The following is a 13,781-nucleotide window of genomic DNA, read 5'->3' on the forward strand; positions in this document are numbered from 1 at the left end:
GAATGGTCTTGAGGATTTGCTAATTACAGGGGTAGTGTACAAGTTTTAACTGCTTTGCCTATAACTTTGTATATGAAGTCATCAGAACATTGCTGCAGACTGAGACAGTGTACAAATGTCAAAGTTTGTATAATTCCTTATCTGTGTGGTGAGCACATGCAGTCATTAGAACAGTGGTAAAGAGAGCAGACAGGTTTTTTTTTTCCAGGACCCTTATCAGTTTGTCGCCTCTAGAAAGTGTCGCTCTGAAGTATTGCCTCGGGTCGCTTCATGGTAGATCCGGCAGTGTATCCAGACCCTTCACTCCTCCCTATAGTACACATATTACATACGCTTTATTCCATAGCATTGACGGTCTATATGACAGTCTATAGCATTGACGATCTAATTGCAATAAAAAGTGTCAATAAAGCGAAACTGTATTGAACTTCATCCATAGGTGAGAATCAAAATTTTTCTTTTCAGGCTGGTTTCACATTAGCAACCTGTGTTCGCGTTGAGATCGGATGATCGCATCACACCTCAATGCTAAAAAGAAGCCTCGTATACACCTGTGTTGATATGGGGTAATGTAATTGTTTTTGCAAACCAAACTTTAAGGGAGGCTCTCTAGCACTTCCTGTGGCCAAAATATGAATTGCACGGAAGTGCATCGAAAAAAAAATATGCTTGCGCAGCGCAACGCAAACGCGAAACAGTTAAAAATATCTGCGGCAACATTGACTAACATGACTTCCGGTCAACCACAGAAGATGACCCATAACACGCTGATGCGTTCGCGTCAGATGCAATACTTCCAGCGCATCTCACCGCATCAGGTGTGAAATGTACTCGAGACTTTTATTGCTTTAGCGTTATACGGCGGTAAAACAGGTAAAACAACGCAATGAAAACACTCTGGTGCATACATTTCAAACTCCGGCCTGAGGTGCTCTGCTTGCTATAACTGAATTGCTGTTGTTTAGCCCCTGCTTATTGCCTGAAGAAGTGGGCTGTGCCCGCGAAACGCGTTGCATCTTTGGGGTATTTTCAATAAATGTGTATATCTATACATTTACAGTCCTTGGTGTCTGCTTTAAAGGAGGCGAGTCCACCACTTCCTCCCAGCAATTTTTTTAAAAATGTTATGTATTTTTATCCTTCTGGCACCTCTGTTCACCTACCAATATATGTATAGGAGAGGGAGGACCACTAGACACCAGGAAACTGTATAGGAGAGGGAGGACCACTAGACACCAGGGAACTGTATGGGGAGGGAGGACCTCTAGACTCCAGGGAACTGTATTGGGGAGGGAGACGGTCACTAGACACCAGGGAATTGTATTGGGAGAGTGGGGGGCACTAGACACCAGGGAACTGTATAGGGGATGGTGGGGGCGACTACACACCAGGGAACTTTATAGGTGAGGGAGGATCACTAGACACCAGGAAACTGTATAGGGGTTGGAGGGGGGGCATTAGACACCAGGGAACTGTATAAGGGAGGGAGGAGAACCACTAGACACCAGGGAACTGTATAAGGGAGGGAGGAGGACCACTAGACACCAGGGAACTGTATAAGGGAGGGAGGAGGGCCACTAGACACCAGGGAACTGTATAGGGGAGGGAGGAGGGCGACTAGACACCAGGGAACTGTATAAGGGAAGGAGGAGGACCACTAGACACCAGGGAACTGTATAAGGGAGGGAGGAGGGCCACTAGACACCAGGGAACTGTATAAGGGAAGGAGGAGGACCACTAGACACCAGGGAACTGTATAAGGGAGGGAGGAGGGCCACTAGACACAAGGGAACTGTATAAGGGAAGGATCCAATCGTATTGTAGAGGTGGCACACCTTACCCTGGTGTGGGTGCTATGGCCTGTGGATGCTGAGCCCAAACATCCAGAATTATAACAAGCAGAAAGAGTCCAGGTCAGCACACCATTGGAAGATTCAAGTTTCTTCAATTTATTGCTTCATAAGCACATAGATATGACAATTGTTTCGGGGCCAACAACGGGTCCCCTTCCTCAGACAGTTTTGTTTGCACTGTCTGAGGAAGGGGACCCGTTGTTGGCCCCGAAACAATTGTCATATCTATGTGCTTATGACGCAATAAATTGAAGAAACTTGAATCTTCCAATGGTGTGCTGACCTGGACTCTTTCTGCTTGTATAAGGGAAGGAGGAGGACCACTAGACACCAGGGAACTGTATTGGGGAGGGAGGGAGGACCACTAGACACCAAGGAACTGTATAAGGGAAGGAGGAGGACCACTAGACACCAGGGAACTGTATAAGGGAGGGAGGAGGACCACTAGACACCAAGGAACTGTATAAGGGAAGGAGGAGGACCACTAGACACCAGGGAACTGTATAAGAGAGGGAGGAGGACCACTAGACACCAGGGAACTGTATAAGGGAGGGAGGAGGACCACTAGACACCAAGGAACTGTATAAGGGAAGGAGGAGGACCACTAGACACCAGGGAACTGTATAAGAGAGGGAGGAGGGCCACTAGACACCAGGGAACTGTATAAGGGAGGGAGGAGGGCCACTAGACACCAGGGAACTGCATAGGAGAGGGAGGAGGGCCACTAGACACCAAGGAACTGTATAAGGGAGGGAGGAGGGCCACTAGACACCAGGGAACTGTATAAGGGAGGGAGGAGGACCACTAGACACCAAGGAACTGTATAAGAGAAGGAGGAGGACCACTAGACACCAAGGAACTGTATAAGAGAAGGAGGAGGACCACTAGACACCAGGGAACTGTATAAGGGAAGGTGGAGGACCACTAGACACCAGGGAACAGTATAGGGGATGAAGGCGGACCACTAGACACCAGGGAACAGTATAGGGGTTGGAGGGAGGCCATTAGACACCGGGGAACTTTATAATGGAGGAAGGTGACCAGTAAACATTGAGATTGGCCATTTGGTCCCAGTGTACAATTTCGGCCCACTTTATATTTAATTTTGACAACCCTGCTCTAGTGTGATAGGGGCTTCAAGGTTGCTTTAAAGGATCTATTTAAAGTGGATCTGAACTCTTGCACAGGACAGAAGGTAAACAGAGAGAAATATGTCCTGTATGTATTTACAGAGTTTAGCCTGTCTAATCCCCCCTCATCTGTGTCTAATCACAACTGTAATCTGATCTCTCCCCAGTGTCAGCTGACTGCCTCGCCAGAAAACACAGGATGTTAACCCTATGCATGCTTCCATGAAAGCAGGAAGTAGACACGCTGCAGATTTATTGCAGGATTGGTATCGGCTGTAACAAAGAAATGTTTTTCTTTAAAGGTTATTGTGCTGTTGCTTATCTTTTAGCGCAAAGAGGAAGTTCTGAGTTCAGGTCCGCTTTAACTTCTTGCCGACGGCTCCACGCCGATTGGCGTGAACGCGGTGGCAGCCCCAGAACCGCTCCACGCCGATTGGAGTGAACGGCCTTCTATAGGGCTAGCAGGAGGGAGCGCGCGGCGGCGCACTGATGCACGCGCATCTCTGCTTGGAAGGCGCTCCGCTCCACCTTCAGTCTCCCAGCAGCGATTGCCGCTCGGAGACTGTTAGACGGCTAAAACCACCGTCTAATATACCTGTACATCGCTGCGATCTAAGGCAGCACTGTACTGGGGACACAGAAGCGATCGGCGGTGAGCCTATCACAGCTGATCGCAGTGATTGGCTGGCCGGGGGAGGGAGGGAAATAAATAAAAAAAAGACACTTTTTTATTAAAAAATACATAATACATAAATATTTGTAATAAAAAAAAATAAACATTACGGGATTGATCAGACCCCACCAAGAGAGCTCTGTTGGTGGGGAGAAAAGGTGTGTGTGTGTGTGTGGGGGGGGGGGGGGGGTGAAATCACACGTGTGCTGTGTCGGGTGGCCCTGCAGCGAGGCCTTAAGGCCCCGTTCACATTGCACGCATTCCCGTCCGCGTTTCGGGAACGCGTGCAGGAGGCCGACACGCACGACATCAGACAGTGCATAGAGTGCACTGTCTGATGTTCACACTGCATGCGTTCCGGACCTGTGCGGTCCGGGAACGCATGCTGCACGCGTTTCCTAGCAAAACGCGCGGCTGTCCCATTCACTTTCAGTGAATGGGATCAGCCACGCAACGCACAGAGACGCACATGACGTGCGTTCCTGTGCGTTGTGTTCTGAACGGAACGCGCCTGCGTTCCGTGATATGAACGGGGCCTAAAGCTGCAGTGGCCCAATTTAGGAAAATGGCCTGGTCTTTAGTGGGGTTTAACACTGCGGTCCTTAAAGTGAACCAGAGACAAAGTACCCTCATGTACTTTACCATATATATCAGTAAGAACATTAGAGAAAACACCTACCCTGCTCTCTGGTTCATCCTCACTGCTAAAAGTGTCTGTCATCAGCTGTGATAAGAATCCCGGACTGAGCATTCAGTCTGGCTTTGCAGGGAATAATTATAGCTGAGTCATTATAGCAGAGCCACAAGGGGGCAGGCTTGGGCTTGAAAAGACACCAGAGAAGACAGACTCAGCTATAATCTTTCCGTAGGAAAGCTAGACTGGGTGCTCAGTCCGGATCAGTGAATAATGGCGCACAGCGCCTATGCATAAAAATGGCGCCGCGTTAAAAAGATACGCTTATCGCTATTTATCATTAGTACTGCATAATAATGGCGCACAGGGAAAAAAGAAGAAAAACGGCACACACTAACGTTATTTATCAATAGTGGCACACACTAACGTTATTTATCAATAGTGCCGTTCATTTGCCAAACAGCAGACGTTATTTAACTGCAAAACGGTGAATGGATTTAATGGAACACTGTCAAGGTTAGGGTTAGGCACCACTGGGGGGGGGTCTTAGGGTTAGGCACCATCAGGGGGTCTTAGGGTTAGGCACCACCAGGGGGGTCTTAGGGTTAGGCTCCACCAGGGGGGTGGTTAGGGTTAGGCACCACCTGGGGGGTGGTTAGGATTAGGCACCACCAGGGGGGTGGTTAGGGTTAGGCACCACCAGGGGGGTGGTTAGGGTTAGGCACCACCAGGGGAGTGGTTAGGGTTAGGCACCACCAGGGGGGTGGTTAGGGTTAGGCACCACCAGGGAGGTGGTTAGGATTAGGCAACACCAGAGGGGTCTTAGGGTTAGGCACCACCAGGGGGGTGGTTAGGATTAGGCACCACCAGGGGGTCTTAGGGTTAGGTACCACCAGGGGGGTGGTTAGGGTTAGGCACCCCCAGGGGGGTTTTGGGGTTAGGGATAGGTACAGAGAGGGTTCTGTGTGTTAACGCTAAATAACAATAAGGTTTTAACGTTAAATAACAATAAGGCTTTAACGTTAAATAGCGATAAGCGGCAAACGGATTAGCGGCAACACCGTGCGCCATTATTCGCAGGCGCCATTTTCAGATGGATCCGCTCAGTCGGGGATTCTTATCAGAACTACTGAGCCTGCGCAGTAAAGCCCAGAGGACGTCCGATGACGTCAGCGCGCCGCCGTGAGGCGCATTTTGGAACGCGGAAGGAGCCCGACCTGGCCGCCGGCCTGGCCAGGTCGGGTCGGCCACCGGAGACCACCGGCAGCCTGCGGAGCGGCGCCGAGGGCACCTCCTGCCTGCCACGGGCTGGAGGAAGCCCCGGGTAAGTGGATGCGGATTTTTATTTTTTTTAAACAGTCCCTGAACCTTCCCTTTAAGTGGATAAACAACACAAAAATCTTAAAGCTTCACATGTAACGGTTTTGTTATCCACTTTGCCTTGATGCCTACAAGAGAGAGCCGAGATTTTAGCAGAAAATATCATTTCAGCCAGGAATTTACATACTGAACGTTTTGTGTGGAAAGGGAGGCCCAGTGCCAGATAGCGGGGGCTTCAAATATTAAAAAAATAATTATCGATGAGAAGAAAGAGCAATTACAGGAATTAAAAGAACAAATCAAATTAAGTGCTTCGAAATTGGAAGCTTACAGGCAACATACTGATTTCTGAGAGGCTTAATTAATCCATAAGAACGCAAGTCGAGAAAGTACAGGAACACGTAAAACGTTAATAGGGAGGCTGCAACCGAGCGGCTGGGATTTCGCTGAGGAAGCTGATGCATTTGTTTTCGCCTTTTTGCTTTTTCTCTCTGTTTTTTTTTTTATTGTTGTTTTGCTTGTCTTTTTTACTTATTAGTGGGAGGCATTGCCTTTCTGCCTTTACACTTTACATCATTTTAGTTCCAAAACTCAGTCTGAACTTGCTCTTTAAGTGGGTTAAAGGACTCCTGAAGTGAGAGGGATATGGAGGCTGCCATATTTATTTCCTGATAAGCAATGCCAGTTGCCTGGCAGCCCTGCTGATCTATAAAGGTAGCCATACACTGGTCGATTTGCCATTAGATCGACCAGCTGACAGATCCCTATCTGATCGAATCTGATCAGAGAGGGATCGTATGGCTGCCTTTACTGCAAACAGATTGTGAATCGGTTTCAGCCTGAAACCGATCACAATCTGTTGAGCTGCTCCTGCCGCCTTCACCCCCCCCCCCCCCCCCAGTATACATTACCTGGCTGACGCTGGCTCCGGGTCCTCTTCTCCGCCCTGCACCCCGCACCGCATCCCAGCGTACACTGTTGACCAGGAAGTTCAAATAGAGCGCCCTCTATTTTAGGCTGACCATGTGTCCTCTTTTGCCCGGACAGGTCCACTTTTTCAGACCTGTCCGGGCTGTCCTCCCGGATATTTGATCTGTCCGGAGAGTCGAACACACTTGCAGAGATCCATTGAGGCTGAGATGAGCCGAACACTGTGAGCCAGCGACAGAAGAACTGCTTACAGAGATCCACTGAGGCTGAGATGAGCCGAATACAGCGAGCCCAAGGCAGAAGAACCATTTGCAGAGATTCTCTGCAAACGGTTCTTCTGCTGCTTGGGCTCGCAGTGTTCGGCTCATCTCAGCCTCAGTGGATCTCTGCAAGTGGTTATTCTGTCGCTGGCTCACAGTGTTTGGCTCATCTCAGCCTCAGTGGATCTTCTCTCTCTGCAAGCTGTTCTTCTGCAGCTTGGGCTCCCAGTGTTCGGCTCATCTCATTCAGCTCCTGACTCCTGACTCAAACGGCTCTTCCTCGGGCTAGGCAGTGAGTCAATCCCTTCCTGCTGCTCTGCTCCACCTCCAGCCGCCCCCATCCACTGAGACAGAGCAAATTGCAGAGCAGAGGGGTGGAGACAGCCAGAGACAGCCTGAGTTCAGTGGGACTCACGCTGGGCTGATCACTGGTAGAGATGGGAAGTTCGGATCTTTTCAATGATCCGGATGATTCGAATCGGATCATTGAAGAGATCCGGATCTTTGATCCGAATCTCGGATCATTTTACACCATTCGGGGGTGAAATGAACAGCAGGACAGGTCTGTGGACAGGAGAAGGGGAGGGGGGGGACACACAGAGAAGGGGAGAAGATGGACAGAGGGCAGGGAGTGGACAGAGAAGGGGAGGGGGGGGGACACACAGAGAAGGGGAGAAGATGGACAGAGGGCAGGGAGTGGACAGAGAAGGGAGGAGGGACGAGCTGAGAGCAGAGATGTTTGCACGTAATACCCACATGCTGAAGTCATATGCTTTACATGTATTTCACCTATATGTGCATCTGTACACTTTGAAAGAAAAGGTCGCACAGTGAAAGAAAGCATTCCCAGAAGATAAGTGTAGCTGTTTAGTGCCGAGTGCAGGAGGATTATATTGCCTTTCAATCACACTGTCTGCAAAGTTACTGAGCTGTGCTGAGCCAAAAGCTTCCCATGTGTTCACTGTGCAGCACTACGGAACAGCCAGCCTATAATGGGCAGCACGTTATAGCCAGTATGTGTGCTCTACACATATCTGGCAGTGGCACCCATGTCCCCTCTCTCTCATCTACCTGTCTCCCTGCAAGCCTGGCTCCCATCCAACAGAGCGATCCCTGCTTCCAGGACCCCGCTGCCCGCTGAGAGGGGGCGTGTCGCTCCTGGCCCCGCCCCTTTTGCGATCCGAATCGTTCATTTTGATGATTCGGATGATCGACTCATAAAATAGATTCGGATCAAAGATCCGAATCGTTCATGATCCGGACAACACTAATCACTGGTGCTGTTTGTGTGTGACCTGTGAGAGCAGCTCAGCAGCACAGCCTGAGCCCTGAGTTCAGTCTGTCAGTGTCAGTGAATTGATTCAAGTCACGCTGGTGCTGTGTGGGCAGCCTGTGGGAGCATAAAGGCCTGAGTTGTTAGCAGTGAAGTCACTCTGCTGTGTGGCCAGCCTGTGGGAGCATAAAGGCCTGAGATTCTAAGCTATACTGGGACCATATTCCTATCTAACCTATACTGGGGCCATATTCCTATCTAACCTTTACTGCGGACATATACCTTGTCCGCACATTTGTGGGGAAATCTGCTGCCAATCTCATTGCATTTTGTGGGAAATTCTTCTGCGAATCTGATTGCATTTTGTGGTTGGCCGGCCCTCCACCATGTGGTCTAGAAAAAAAAAACGTCCCTCCATGCCCACGAAGTTGAACAGCACACTGCTAAGGTCTTGTATATTTGGCCCCACCCATGACCACGCCCACATGCTGTTGTGATCGTCCTCTTTTTTGGAAATCAAAATATGGTCACCCTACTCTATTTGAACTTCCTGGTCACTGCAGTGACACAGGAAGTTAATGTACGCTGGGATGGAAGCAGGAACAGAGCGGTGCAGCGCGGAGAAGATGCCCGGGAGCCAGCGTCAGGTAATGTATACCTGTATCGGATCGGTCGCCACTAGCGACGCGCTCCCTAGCCGCGGGCGATCGACGGAAGTAACCCGCACGGCGCGATCGACGGACCGATCCGATTTCGGGAGGAAATCGGATCGGCGGGTGCGTTTAGCGCGAACGATTGGCAGCAGATTCGATCCCAGTGATCGAATCTGCTGTCGAAACGGCCGCAAATCGGGCCAGTGTATGGCCAGCTTAAGGCTGCAGTAGCGTCTGAATCACACACCAGAAACAAGCATGCAGCTAATCTTGTCAGATCTGACAATAATGTCAGAAACACCTGATCTGCTGCATGCTTGTTCAGGGGCTATGGCTAAAAGTATTAGAGGCAGAGGATCAGCACGATAGCCAGGCAACTGGTATTGCTTAAAAGGAAACAAATATGGCAGCCTCTATATACCTCTCACTTCAATTGTCCTTTAAGATGGGAAAAGGGCATCAAAACAAGCACTAGAGAGCAGACAGTATAAAAACTGCAACTAGTGGGCTAATCCTTGAGGCTGTTTTCACATTAAATACTGGCTATCCTCCAACCTAGACCTCCAGTATACTTTAGCATTCTGCTAAAGGGGAACTTCAGCCTAAACGTACTGTCATTAAGTTACATTAGTTATGTTAATTAAAATAAATAATAATCTCTTACCCACCCTGTTTTAAAAGAACAGGCAAAGGTTTGTGATTTCATGGGGGCTGCCATCTTTGTCATGGGGGCAGCCATCTTTTTGGTTGAAAGAAGGTGACAGGGAGCATGAGACACAGTTCCAACTGTCCTGTGTCCTGATAACCCCTCCCAGCTGCACACGCTAGGCTTCAAATGTCAAACTCTGCATTTAGGCCGCTTTCGCAGTTAGACGTTACAGGCGCAAGTTAGAGCAGCCTGTAACGCACCCCAACGCACAGCAATGAAAAATCAATGGGCTGTTCACAGTGCCCACGTTGCGTTACAGTGTAACGCTGCACGTTCAAAGAAAGTGCAGCATGCTGTGCGTTATATGTGGTCTTAGCTGCGTTAGACTGCTTGCACATGCTCAGTAGGGTTTTTTTTTTTCATTTTATGAAAGGAGGCAGGGAGAGGCCGCTACGTAGCTAGACACATGGCTACTTGGCATTCACTGCACTTGCAGTGTTTACTCTTTGGAGCGGCTGCTGATTGGCTGGCGGGACCACGTGATGCGGAGAACTCCGCTGACGTGGTCTCCGCAGCGCCTCCGACAGAGCAGGCGCACCAAGAGCTGCTTGTAACGCGGCTCCTGGTAGCGTCCTGCTCCAACACCACCAGGCGTTGCGTTAGGGGCACGTTATGTGCCCTATAACGTCCTCTAAACGCAACATCCTGGTGTGTAAGTAGCCTAAAAGAAAAAACAAAGTTGCGCCAAAACAGCAGAAGGAGAACAACAACATCAGAAATCCCATAATGCTTTGCACAGCATCAGGGGAAAAATGCCCGGGCAGTTAAAGAAACACCAAGCCTTTTCAGGGCTGCTGAGTAGATTTTTAGTCTGGAGTTTTACTTTAAGTACAGATGAAACCGTTACACCTTGTTTTGTTCTTGGACATTATTGTTTTATTTATTTTTGATCCTACTGTTGTTGATGTTTGTGAGAGATTGTATGTCTAATTTTGGAAAATTAAAATGAAAACTGAATTCCCAAAAAAAAGAAGTGCAAAATTTGCCACACATACCGTAAGTAGGCTGGAGAGAAGTAGAAGAAAGGGCACCAGTAATAATGCTCACTTAGAATTTTAATCCAGTAGGTACATCAAGAATTACAGCACAGAAAGGGAAGTGAACGGCTTGACAGCCGTGGTTCCCCCGCTTCGCCAGAGGCCAGTAAAGGCCTTCACGGAACCTTTACTGGCCTCTGACGAAGCTAGGGAACCTGCAAAGCTGCTGTCAGGTTGTTCACGTCCCTTCCTGTGCTGTAATTCTTGATGTACCTACTGGATTAAAATTCTAAGTGGGCATTATTACTGGTGCCCTGCCTTCTACTTCTTTCCAGCCTACTTCATGACAGTCCTATAAGGTGGAGAGCACAGTATTGCGGAGCTCTAGATCCAAGTGCACTTTTATTCCAATCACATTGAGTGGCAATCTATCTGTCTTCTTCCTGTTTAGTAAATATACCATAAGTACTTTATATTAGTGATGACCGTAATTAACTAATTAAGATCATGTACAATTTCATGTACATTTTCACAATTACAGCCATAGCTCATAACGATTTGTAAATGTAATTGTCATTTCAAATTCAATTGTAATCCTTCGTAATTTCGCATCGTTTTAGTGTAATTTCATGCCGACTTTAGCAGTGAATAGCATGCAATTGTCACTAAATTTGCTACATATGTTAAAGCTAATGAGAACCGGGTTTTTAAAAAAAAGATACTCACCTAAGGAGAGGGAGGCTCTGGGTCCCATAGAGCATTCCCTCTCCTCTCCCGGTTCCCGCTGTTGTCCTGGCACCCCCGTAGCGGTATTCAACCGTTTCGGTCGAATACCTCTGTCTCCCGGCCGAAGGGAGGCTTCGGAGATGCTTCGGGAGCCCGAGTCCTCCCGAAGACGGGCTGCTCTACACTGCGCACGCGCCCTCTATGACGCACTCGCATGTGCGCCGCCTGTCTTCAGGAGGACTCGGCTCCAGAAGACTTCCGAAGTCCCCTCGGCGTGAGATGAGAACGGAGGAGCCAGCGCAGCACCGGGGCCACCGAGAGAGGAGAGGGATGTCTCATTTGGACCGAGCCTTCCCTCTCCTTAGGTGAGTATTTGCCTTTTTTTTTTTTTTTTTTTAAATGGGTTACATTAGCTTTAAGGAGAGTAGTGTTTTGTTTTAAACTCAGAAAAATTAGTTTAAAAAACAATTTTCCCTCTCATTTTTAAAATTCATTTTCTCAAAAACTACAAGGTCTTTTTGAAAATATTATTTTTCAATTTATTTTTTCTTGTACCCACTATTCTCTCCTTAGCATATGTAGCAATTTTGGTGACAATGGTATATATGGGGGCTTTCCTATTCACCGCCAAAGTCGAGACGAAATGACATAAAAATTACGGGAAATTATGAATGATTACCATTACAGATAAAATTAATTACGATTTCTACTGAAATTTCCCATTAGGATTTCAAATCATAATTGTGAATTCTATGCCAAATGACATCTATGCGAAATATGTGATCATCACTACTTTCAATAGACTACCAGTGATTATTGCCCAAACCGATCCAACAGGATGCATTGGTCTACATGGATGATAATCATGTCTTTGATCATTGTTGGGACACATTTTTTAGAGTCTTGGTTGCCTGTTTATCATTTGTTTTTGAGCTTCAGATGGTTTGAGGTCCTCCCTCCCCTCCTGCTTTAATACTGGAGGTTCTTTGCACGATATTATAACAATGTCCGTATATTTTCAGAAACACACCTACATAACTTGACATCCTGCAATCATGTTGATCCGCACAGCTGCAGCTGCTGGTTTAGGACTGGCAGTTGTTGCTGATATTTGAGCGAGCTGCAGCCAAGGCACTTTTCAAATCTGTTTGGAAAAATTATACATTAAAAAACTCTATTCCCAAATCTTACGTACCGCCGGCACTCAGATAGCATAACCGATATTATATAGCTGAGTGCAAGATATGGTTATTAGAAGGGCATTTATCTTTTAACCCTATCCACTCCTAAGTTGGGCTATGTCTAACATAGGAAACATAGCTGTCGCTAAGTGGCGCTGTTGCCAGATAAAATCTGACATAGCGTAAATCTCTTCAGATCAACAGTGAAATCGATAATTACCAACAGGTCTAATCTGATTTCCGATCCTTTTTCTGATTGATTATCACTTCTATACAAAGTTGAAAAATGATCGTAAATCAGATCAGACCTGTCAGAAATGATCGATTCAGTCAATCTGACAGGAAATTTCCTTGTGTACACCACACAAGCTAAATGTACCGATATATTCTACTACCGCTATTTCCTGCGCCCTTAACCATTTTTTTTCGGTTCACACCGCACCCAAATTAGCGTACGGCGCTTTCAAAGGTACGCCTTTTATTGAGCGTTATGTGTTCTCACTGTCTATTTTCTTTGATGTATGAATAAATATTGTGGTTTTGTTACAAGTGACATATGACTTCCATTATTCTTTATACTCATAATACTAACCTATCCCCTAAAAGCTCCCGGCCTATGGGCCTGATTCACAAAGCGGTGCTAACAGTTAGCACGCTGGTGAAAAGCCCTTTATCATGCCTAAACTCTGTTTAGGCATGATAAGTTTAGGGGCCTGATTTACAAAGCGGTGCTAACAGTTAGCACGCTGGTGAAAAGCCCTTTATCATGCCTAAACTCAGTTTAGGCATGATGGGCTCGATTCACAAAGCGGTGCTAACCCAGTTAGCATGCCTAAAAGACTTTAGGCATGATAACCATTGCACCATGCTGGTGAAAAGCCAGTTTAGGCGTGATAAGTTTAGGTGTGATAAGTTTAGGTGTGATAAGTTTAGGCATGCTAAGTTTAGATAAGTTTAGATCGCTTGCAAAGTCCCGCACGCAAAGCAGCGCCATTAAACTTTATACAAAGTGCACCAGTCTTTGCTAGCGTAAAACTTTTGATCAGCTGTGCACTGCGGTGCTAACGCAGTTGGCACTTAAACTTAGCATGCCTAAACTTATCACACCTAAACTTATCATGCCTAAACTTATCACACCTAAACTTATCACACCTAAACTTATCATGCCTAAACTGAGTTTAGGCATGATAAAGGGCTTTTCACCAGCGTGCTAACTGTTAGCACCGCTTTGTGAATCAAGCCCGATAAGTTTAGGTGTGATAAGTTTAGGTGTGATAACTTTAGGCATGATAAGTTTAGGTGTGATAAGTTTAGGCATGATAAGTTTAAGCACCAACTGCGTTAGCACCGCAGTGCACAGCTGATCAAAAGTTTTGCGCTAGCAAAGTCTGGTGCACATCGCATAGAGTTTAATGGCGCTGCTTTGCGTGCGGGACTTTGCACGCTATCTACACTTATTTAA

The 13,781-nt window shown here is 47.3% G+C and overlaps 1 long non-coding RNA gene across 2 annotated transcripts in view; it reads right to left on the reverse strand.

Moving 5' to 3' along the window:
* The window catches only part of LOC137525365 (uncharacterized), a 60,006-nt gene extending 53,322 nt beyond the window's left edge, over positions 1-6,684 (reverse strand). For both annotated transcript variants that reach the window (XR_011022915.1, XR_011022914.1), the window contains exon 1: positions 6,522-6,684. This is a non-coding gene — a long non-coding RNA (uncharacterized lncRNA). The remainder of the gene's footprint in view (positions 1-6,521) is intronic.
* Positions 6,685-13,781: the final 7,097 nt, after the last annotated feature.

Source organism: Hyperolius riggenbachi, chromosome 7 (genome assembly GCF_040937935.1).
Source record: "Hyperolius riggenbachi isolate aHypRig1 chromosome 7, aHypRig1.pri, whole genome shotgun sequence".
Taxonomy (NCBI): domain Eukaryota; kingdom Metazoa; phylum Chordata; class Amphibia; order Anura; family Hyperoliidae; genus Hyperolius; species Hyperolius riggenbachi.